This window comes from Triticum dicoccoides, chromosome 3B, assembly GCF_002162155.2.
Source record: "Triticum dicoccoides isolate Atlit2015 ecotype Zavitan chromosome 3B, WEW_v2.0, whole genome shotgun sequence".
Classification (NCBI taxonomy): domain Eukaryota; kingdom Viridiplantae; phylum Streptophyta; class Magnoliopsida; order Poales; family Poaceae; genus Triticum; species Triticum dicoccoides.
Window position 1 is genome coordinate 691,358,111 of NC_041385.1, and position 9,217 is coordinate 691,367,327.

The window sequence follows — 9,217 nt, forward strand, 5'->3', positions numbered from 1 at the left end:
TTATTTTGTGTTTTTTGTTTTTGCTTCTGTTTAGGAATAAATAATCCATCTATCCTCTGGTTAGATGTGGTTTTATGTTTTAATTAGTGTTTGTGCCAAGTAGAACCTATAGGATAACCTACGATGATAGTTGATTTGATTCTGCTGAAAAACAGAAACTTTGCGCGCACAAATATAGTTATGTTAAATCACAGGAACATGTTTTTGCGTAGATTCTTTTTGCTTCTGTTCAATAAACAAATTGTACAGGACTTCCTATTTTGGGAGAATTTGTAGAGTTCCAGAAGTTTGCGTTAGTTACAGATTGCTACAGACTGTTCTTTTTTTGACAGATTCTGTTTTACGTGTGTTGTTTGCGTATTTTGATGAATCTATGGCTAGTAAAATAGTTTATAAACCATAGAGAAGTTGGAATAAAGTAGGTTTAACACCAAAATAAATAAAGAATGAGTTCATTACAGTACCTTGAAGTAGTCTTTTGTTTTTTTTCTCTAACGGAGCTCACGAGATTTCTGTTGAGTTTTGTGTTGTGAAGTTTTCAAGTTTTGGGTGAATTCTTTTGATGGATTATGGAACAAGGAGTGGCAAGAGCCTAAGCTTGGAGATGCCCATGGCACCCCCAAAATAATCCAAGGACACCAAAAAGTCCAAGCTTGGGATGCCCCGGAAGGCATCCCCTCTTTCGTCCACTTCCATCGGTAATTTACTTGGAGCTATATTTTTATTCACCACATGATATGTGTTTTTCTTGAAGCGTCTTGTATTATTTGTGTCTTTGCTTGTTAGTCTACCACAATCATCCTTGCTGTACACACCTTTGGAGAGAGCCATACATGATTTGGAATTTGTTAGAATATTCTATGTGCTTCACTTATATCTTTTGAGCTTGATAGTTTTGCTCATAGTACTTCACTTATATCTTTTGAGCATGATAAATTTTGCTCTAGTACTTCACTTATATCTTTTAGAGCACGGTGGTGGATTTGTTTTAAAGAAACTATTGATCTCTCATGCTTCACTTAGATTATTTTGAGAGTCGTTAATAGCATGGTAATTCGCTTAATGTTAATATACTTGGTGTTCAAGATATGTGAAACTTTCTTTTGAGTGCGTTGAGTACTAAGATAAGTTTGATGCTTGATAATTGTTTTGAGATATGAAGATGGTGATATTAGAGTCGTGCTAGTTAAGTAGTTGTGAATTCAAAGAATACTTGTGTTGAAGTTTGTGATTCCCGTAGCATGCACGTATGGTGAACCGTTATGTGATGAACTCAGAGCATGATTTATTTATTGATTGTCTTCCTTATGAGTGGCGGTCGGGGACGAGCGATGGTATTTTCCTACCAATCTATCCCCCTAGGAGAATGCGCGTAATACTTTGCTTTGATAACTTCTAGATTTTTGCAACAAGTATATGAGTTCTTTATGACTAATGTTGAGTCCATGGATTATACGCACTTTTCCCATCCTTCCACCTTTGCTAGCCTCTCTAATACCGCGCACTTTTCACCGGTATGATACACCCACCATATACCTTCCTCAAAACAGCCACCATACCTACCTATCATGGAATTTCCATAGCCATTCCGAGATATATTGCCATGCAACTTTCCACTATTCCGTTTATTATGACACGCTCCATCATTGTCATATTGTTAGCATGATCATGTAGTTGACATTGTATTTGTGGCAAAGCCACCATTCATAATTATTTCATACATGTCACTCATGATTCATTGCATATCCCGGTACACCGCCGGAGGCATTCATATAGAGTCATATTTTGTTCTAAGTATCGAGTTGTAATTGTTGAGTTGTAAGAAAAATAAAAGTGTGATGATCATCATTATTAGAGCATTGTCCCAAGTGAGGAAAGGATGATGGAGACTATGATTCCCCCACAAGTTGGGATGTGACTCCGGACTTTACAAAAAAATATATAAAAAAAAGAGGCCAAAAAAAGAGAAGAGAAAGTCCCAAATAAAGAAAATGAGAGAAAAAGAGAGAAGGGGCAATGCTACTATCCTTTTACCCCACTTGTGCTTCAAAGTAGCACCAAGATCTTCATGATAGAGAGTCTCTCATTTTGTCACTTTCATATACTAGTGGGAATTTTTCATTATAGAACTTGGCTTGTATATTCCAATGATGGGCTTCCTCAAAATGCCCTAGGTCTTCATGAGCAAGTGAGTTGGATGCACACCCACTTATTTTCTTTTGTAGAGCTTTCATATACTTATAGCTCTAGTGCATCCGTTGCATGGCAATCCCTACTCACTCACATTGATATCTAATGATGGGCATCTCCATAGCCCGTTGATATGCCTAGTTGATGTGAGACTATCTTCCCTCTTTTTGTCTTCTGCACAACCACCCTTCTATTCCACCAATAGTGCTATATCCATGGCTCACACTCATGTATTGCGTGAAGATTGAAAAGTTTTGAGAATGTCATAAGTATGAAACAATTGCTTGGCTTGTCATCGGGGTTGTGCATGATTTAAATATTTTGTGTGGGGAAGATGAAGCATAGCCAGACTATATGATTTTGTAGGGATAACTTTCTTTTGCCATGTTATTTTGAGAAGACATGATTGCTTTGATTAGTATGCTGGAAGTATTATTATTTTTATGTCAATATGAACTTTTGTCTTGAATCTTTCGGATCTGAATATTCATATCACAATTAAGAAGTTTACATTGAAATTATGCCAAAGTATCACTCCGCATCAATTTTTTTATCATTTACCTACTCGAGGACGAGCAGGAATTAAGCTTGGGGATGCCTGATACGTCTCCAACGTATCTATAATTTTTGATTGCTCCATGCTACTTTATCTACTGTTTTGGACTATATTGGGCTTTATTTTCCACTTTTATATTATTTTTGGGACTAACCTATTAACCGGAGGCCCAACCCAGAATTGCTGTTTTTGCCTTTTTCAGTATTTCGAAGAAACAGAATATCAAACGGAGTCCAAACGGAATGAAACCTTCGGGATCGTGATTTTCCAACCGAACGTGATCCAGGAGACTTGGACCCTACTCCAAGCAGTGCCAGAGGCAGTCACGAGGGTGGAGGGCGCGCCCCCTACCTCGTGGGCCCCTTGACGCTCCACCGACGTACTCCTTCCTCCTATATATACCTACATATCCCCGAACGATTAGAACATGAGCCAAAAACCTTATTCCACCGTCGCAACCTTCTGTATCCACGAGATCCCATCTTGGGGCCTGTTCCGGAGCTCCGCCGGAGGGGGCATCCACCACGGAGGGCTTCTACATCAACACCATAGCCCCTTCGATGAAGTGTGAGTAGTTTACTTCAGACCTTCAGGTCAATAGCTAGTAGCTAGATGGCTTCTTCTCTCTTTTTGGATCTCAATACAATGTTCTCCCCCTCTCTCATGGAGATCTATTCGATATAATCTTCTTTTTGCGGTGTGTTTGTTGAGATCGATGAATTGTGGGTTTATGATCCAGTATTATCTATGGAAAATATTTGATTCTTCTCTGAATTCTTTTATGTATGATTGAGTTATCTTTGCAAGTCTCTTCGAATTATCCTTTTTGGTTTGGCCAACTAGATTGGTAGTTCTTGCAATGGGAGAAGTGCTTAGCTTTGGGTTCAATCTTGCGGTGTCCTTACCCAGTGACAGAAAGGGTTGCAAGGCACGTATTGTATTGTTGCCATCGAGGATAACAAGATGGTTTTTTTTATCATATTGCATGAATTTATCCCTCTACATCATGTTATCTTGCTTAAGGCGTTACTCTGTTTTTACTTAATACTCTAGATGCATGCTGGATAGCGGTCGATGAATGGAGTAATAGTAGTAGATGCAGAATCGTTTCGATCTACTTGTCTCGGACGTGATGCCTATATACATGATCATTGCCTAGATATACTCATAACTATGCTCAATTCTGTCAATTGCTCAACAGTAATTTGTTCACCCACCGTAGAATACTTATGCTCTTGAGAGAAGCCACTAGTGAAACCTATGGCCCCCGGGTCTATTCTCATCATATCAATCTCTATCACTTTATTTACTTGCTTTGTTTTTACTTTGCCTTTTACTTTTTTACTTTGCATCTATCTATCAAAAATACCAAAACTATTATCTATCAGATCTCACTCTCGTAAGTGACCGTGAAGGGATTGACAACCCCTAAGCGTTGGTTGCGAGTTGCTATCGTTTTGTGTAGGTACGAGGGACTTGTGCGTGGTCTCCTACTGGATTGATACCTTGGTTCTCAAAAACTGAGAGAAATACTTACGCTACTTTGCTGCATCATCCTCTCCTCTTCGGGGAAATCCAACGCAGTGCTCAAGAGGTAGCAGGTCCGCCAAAAGCGGATTGACCGAAGCCTGCACCAGCCTCCTAACAGGCTTTGAGGTAAGTAATTAAAAGTTTGGGAAATTATCACCCGATAGACAATAGCCTCTGATACTCTGTTTGGTGTTCCGAAAGAAAAGCCAAACGGAGGGTCAATTAAAATCCGCAGGAGTCTAATATTAAGTGTATGTGAATGAGCAGGCGGTGCTGCTTGCCGCTGCTGCCCGCACAGCGGAGGTCTCCGGACTCAAACGGGACCTGGAGCAGGCCCAGGGAGAGCTCAACCTCACGAGGATGCAGCTCAAAGAGAACAAAGTTGAGTAATACCCCGTTCACATATCATAAAGAATAGACAAAATTGGTGATGTTAGCGACAAAGCGTCGTGATTTTGTAATAGGGGCCACGACCGAAGTGGCGTCCCTGAAGAAAGCGCTATCCGAGGCCGAAGAGAAGGCGGCCATGGAGCGCATTGAGCGCGAAAAGCAAAATGCTAGGGTGGGTGAGGTACAGCAAGAGCTCCAGGAGCTTGGCAAGAAGTTCGAGTCCTTGGAGCGTGACCTCAAGACGAAGGAGTGTGAGCTTGCGAAGGCCCTTTTGAGCATGAAAGACACCAAGGCCAAAGCCGAAAAGGCCCAGCAGGAAATCCAGGCGGCCAAGAAGATAGCGGCGGGTAAGACATCCTTTATGCAAAGCAAGCATGTGGAGGAGACGTTTCTTTTACTTACCCGAATTCGGAGCTCTCCAGGGGCATTCACAGATCTGCCACGCAGCGTATCAGATGCTGCGGAGTTCTACCGTGCCGAGGAGGGGAGCTCAACGGAGAAGCTGTTCTGGTCCTAGTATGCTGGAGCCGAACACCCGATGCCTCTGAGTGACCAATTGAAGCAATTGGTTGAACTCCACAGGGCGGCCGAAGTGGCTATGAAAGATTTCATCGTCTGGATGTGGCCTGGTGAGCCCCTGCCTGCCAGCTACTTCGGCCTGATTAAGCGGATCGTAAATGCTTGTCCGCGGCTTGACGTGATCAAGCTATCCGTTTGCATTGAGGGTGCCCGCCGAGCCTTTGCCCGTGCAAAGGTGCATTGGGGCAAGCTGGATGCGGAGAAGCTGGTGAAGGATGGACCACCGGAGGGAAAGGCGCATCGCTGTCCCGAAAAATATTATGATGGCATTATGAAAGGCGCTCGTCTCGTGGCCGATGAATGTACCAAGGACACGATCTTTGAGTGAATATACTTATGTCGTTTTTGTAATATAAAGACGAAGTTATTTGCGCTATATAGTGCTTTGTTTTGATTTAAAATATTACCTTCTGTGCGACTGTTTATAAAATTCTGAAAGTAGGCCAGTCATTGGCTTCCGTCCCCACATAACTAGTACTCGGGTGTTCGTGGAAAAAACCCAGACACTCTTTATCCAAATTTTTGGTCCCTGATGGAGGTGTTTGGCGCAACGAACAAGGCAATCGGACTATGCAGCTTTATAACTTTCACTTAGCCATAGAAGTCTACAATTTTAAATTTCGGCGAAGCCCCTAGAATTCGGAAAGCTGAATTGGGGCGCCATATACGCCTAAATCGGATGAGGCCGATTCATCGCCTTAAAGCAGAAAAAATCTTTAAGGATTTTAAGACCTCTCGAACAGCGACCAGCTCTCGCCGCATCATGCCGGTCAGTTTTCGGCTTTCTCTACTGAGGTGCTCATCCGGAAGAACCGGGACACAATCGCAGTAGTTCTCCCTGCGCTACCTTAGCCGATATAATGGAATGTAAGGTACCAAAACAAGGGAGCCGGGCAAACCCAACTATTGACCCAAGACATGATTCGGAGCTGATGCATATAATGCTATAAGTTCGGGGTGCCGCACTGTTGAAAGTGTTCAGACTTGTCTTGCCGTATTATGGGGCGCCATAAGAAGCCCCTGGCAAACTGAACGTACCAAGGTGTACGGGTGCAATATTAAATAAATATTTATAGGGAAAAATGTGCAAATAGGAATAATAAGCTGACGCTATATATTATTTCCCATTAATGGATAATACGTCTAAGCGTATGTTTACAATGAATGCGTTAAGCAGAATTAAATAGGACTATTTAACATGTCCTATCCAAGGGCGGGCCGCATGTAGGTATATAAAATAGGTATAACGGTTGTGAACAGATTCCACCTGGGTATTCCCTTTGTGCGCAAAGCCTTTTGCCTCCTTGGTTTTCTCTCCTATGCGAGTCCGACAATCCGGCTCTTCTGAAGAGGCTGCCCGAAAGCAGTGTCCTAAAAGATAAAGGGGGGGTTATTAAAGTATGTTGCAGATGTACCGCACTGTTGACTGAGTCACTATTGCGCCTCCGCCTATGCCCATGGTATTTTGAGTGCGTAATTGTGTACGCGCGCCATGAATGCTGCCTTGATGGGGCTGGAGCGAAGGCCGGACTGCTAGTCGCGCTCTTGGCATGCCTGGCGATCTTGTTGCGGGGTACTCCGGAATCGCTTGACGGTGTTCAGGGTTGTTATCGCCGGATTGGTGGTTTGCCGGAGAAGGCTGCATTGTACTTCTGCCGCGAGGGCTACATTGTACTTCTGCCGCGAGGGCTGCAGTATGCTCTTCTGTACGGAGAGAGCGGTCCATGTTTCCGTTGACTGTTATAACCCCGCGAGGTCCTGGCATCTTGAGCTTGAGGTATGCATAGTGTGGTACCGCATTGAATCGAGCGAATGCGGTTCATCCAAGCAGTGCGTGATAACCACTACGGAAAGGGACGATATCGAAGATTAAGTCCTCGTTTCGGAAGTTATCTGTTGATCCGAAGACCACTTCCAGTGTTATGGAGCCTGTGCAACGAGCCTCTACTCCTAGAATTACACCTTTGAAGGTGGTTTTGGTGGGCTTGATCCTCGACGGGTCGATGCCCATTTTGCGCACTGTGTCCTGATAGAGCAGGTTCAGGCTGCTGCCGCCATCCATAAGGACTCGCATGAGGTGGAATCCGTTGATGATTGGGTCTAGGACCAGTGCAGGTGAACCGCCGTGACGGATACTGGTAGGGTGATCCCTACGATCAAAGGTGATCAGACAAGCTGACCATGGGTTGAATTTTGGGGCGACTGGCTCCATCGCATAGACGTCCCATAGTGCTCGCTTCCGTTCCCGTTTGGGAATGTGGGTGGCGTAGATCATATTGACTGTCTTCACCTGGGGAGGAAATTTCTTCTGTCCCCCGTGTTCGGACGCAGGGGCTCCTCGTCATCGTCGCTGTGCAGCCCCTTGTCCTTGTTTTAGGCATTTATTTTACAGGCATGTTTGAACACCCAGCAGTCTCTATTACTATGGTTTGCTGGCTTATCCGGGGTGCCATGAATTTGGCACGAGCGGTCAAGTATGCGGTCCAGACTGGACGGTCCCTGATTGTTTCTTTTGAACGGCTTTTTCTGCTGACCGGATTTCGAGCCACTGAAACCGGCGTTGACTGCCGTGTCTTCAGTGTTATCGTCGTTGTTCCGTCACTTATGTCTGTTATGCCGTGGCTTCCTGTTATTGTCGCGGACATCTGAGGTGCCAGAATTTATTGGCGTGGTGCTACTGCGAGCCAACCAGCTGTCCTCGCCCGCGCAAAAGCGGGTCATGGACTTGGGTTTTTCCTGGCCGAGGTGTCGGGCGAGCCACTCGTCATGGATATTATGCTTAAAGGCTGCCAGGGCTTCGGCGTCCGGACAGTTGACTATTTGGTTCTTTTTGGTTAGGAACCGAGTCCTGAATTTCCTGGCTGACTCTCCGGGCTGTTGGGTAATGTGGCTCAAGTCATCAGCATCCGGTGGTCGCACGTACGTGCCCTGGAAGTTGTCGAGGAACGCGTCCTCCAGGTTTTCCCAACTGCCAATGGAATTTGCCGGCAGGCTGTTTAGCCAATGTCGGGCCGGTCCCTTGAGCTTAAGGGGAAGATACTTGATGGCGTGTAAATCATCTCCGCGGGCCATGTGAATGTGGAGAAGGAAATCTTCAATCCATACTACAGGGTCTGTTGTGCCATCATATGATTCGATGTTTACGGGTTTAAACCCTTCTGGGAATTCAAGATCCATCACTTCGTCAGTGAAGCAGAGGGGGTGTGCGGCGCCTCTATGCCGGGCTATGTGGCTACGCAGTTCAAATGAGTTTGGTTGGCTGTATTCGGCCCAGCCGGACTTGTTGATAGTGTATCCGGCGTGACGATCATCATCACATGTTGGGGCGCGCACCCGTGATCCATAGATCGATCTTGGCTGTCCTGCCTTGTTTTCCAGTATATCTTGCAGGTCCTGCCTATTGCCCTGGGCCATAGTGTATTGGCGTAGGGGCGCGGGCTGGTATTCGGGCTAATATGCCGTTTTATCCCAGCCACGAGGTGGCCGGTCAGCCATGTGGCGCTCGAGTCCGTATTCCTCAGCTTCCAGGACTTAAGTCCATCTGTCTGTGAGCAGGTCTTGATCAGCTTGGAGCTGCTGCTGCTTCTTTTTTAGGCTCCTTGTAGTGGCCATAAGCCGGTGCTTGAAGCGCTCCTGATCCGCGGGGTCCTCAGGCACGCCGAACTCGTCATCGCCGAGGCTAATCTCGTCTTCGGAGGGGGGCATGTAGTTGTCCTCCTCTGGATATCCGTCCGTCGCCTGTTCGTCTGGGCTGACCTGCCCGTCTTCTTGTTCGGCCTGCTCGAGGGCAGGCTGATCGGGGTTGTATTCATCTTCGGCACCATCCGGATTGTTTTCGTCTCCTGTGCTGGGATTGCTGTGGCAGGGCTTGGAGTGGCGCCGACGACGCCCATGCTTTGCTTTCTTCCTCGATGGGTTATCCTCCATTGCCTCATCGCCATTGGTTTCTTTCGGAGTGTCCACCATATATAT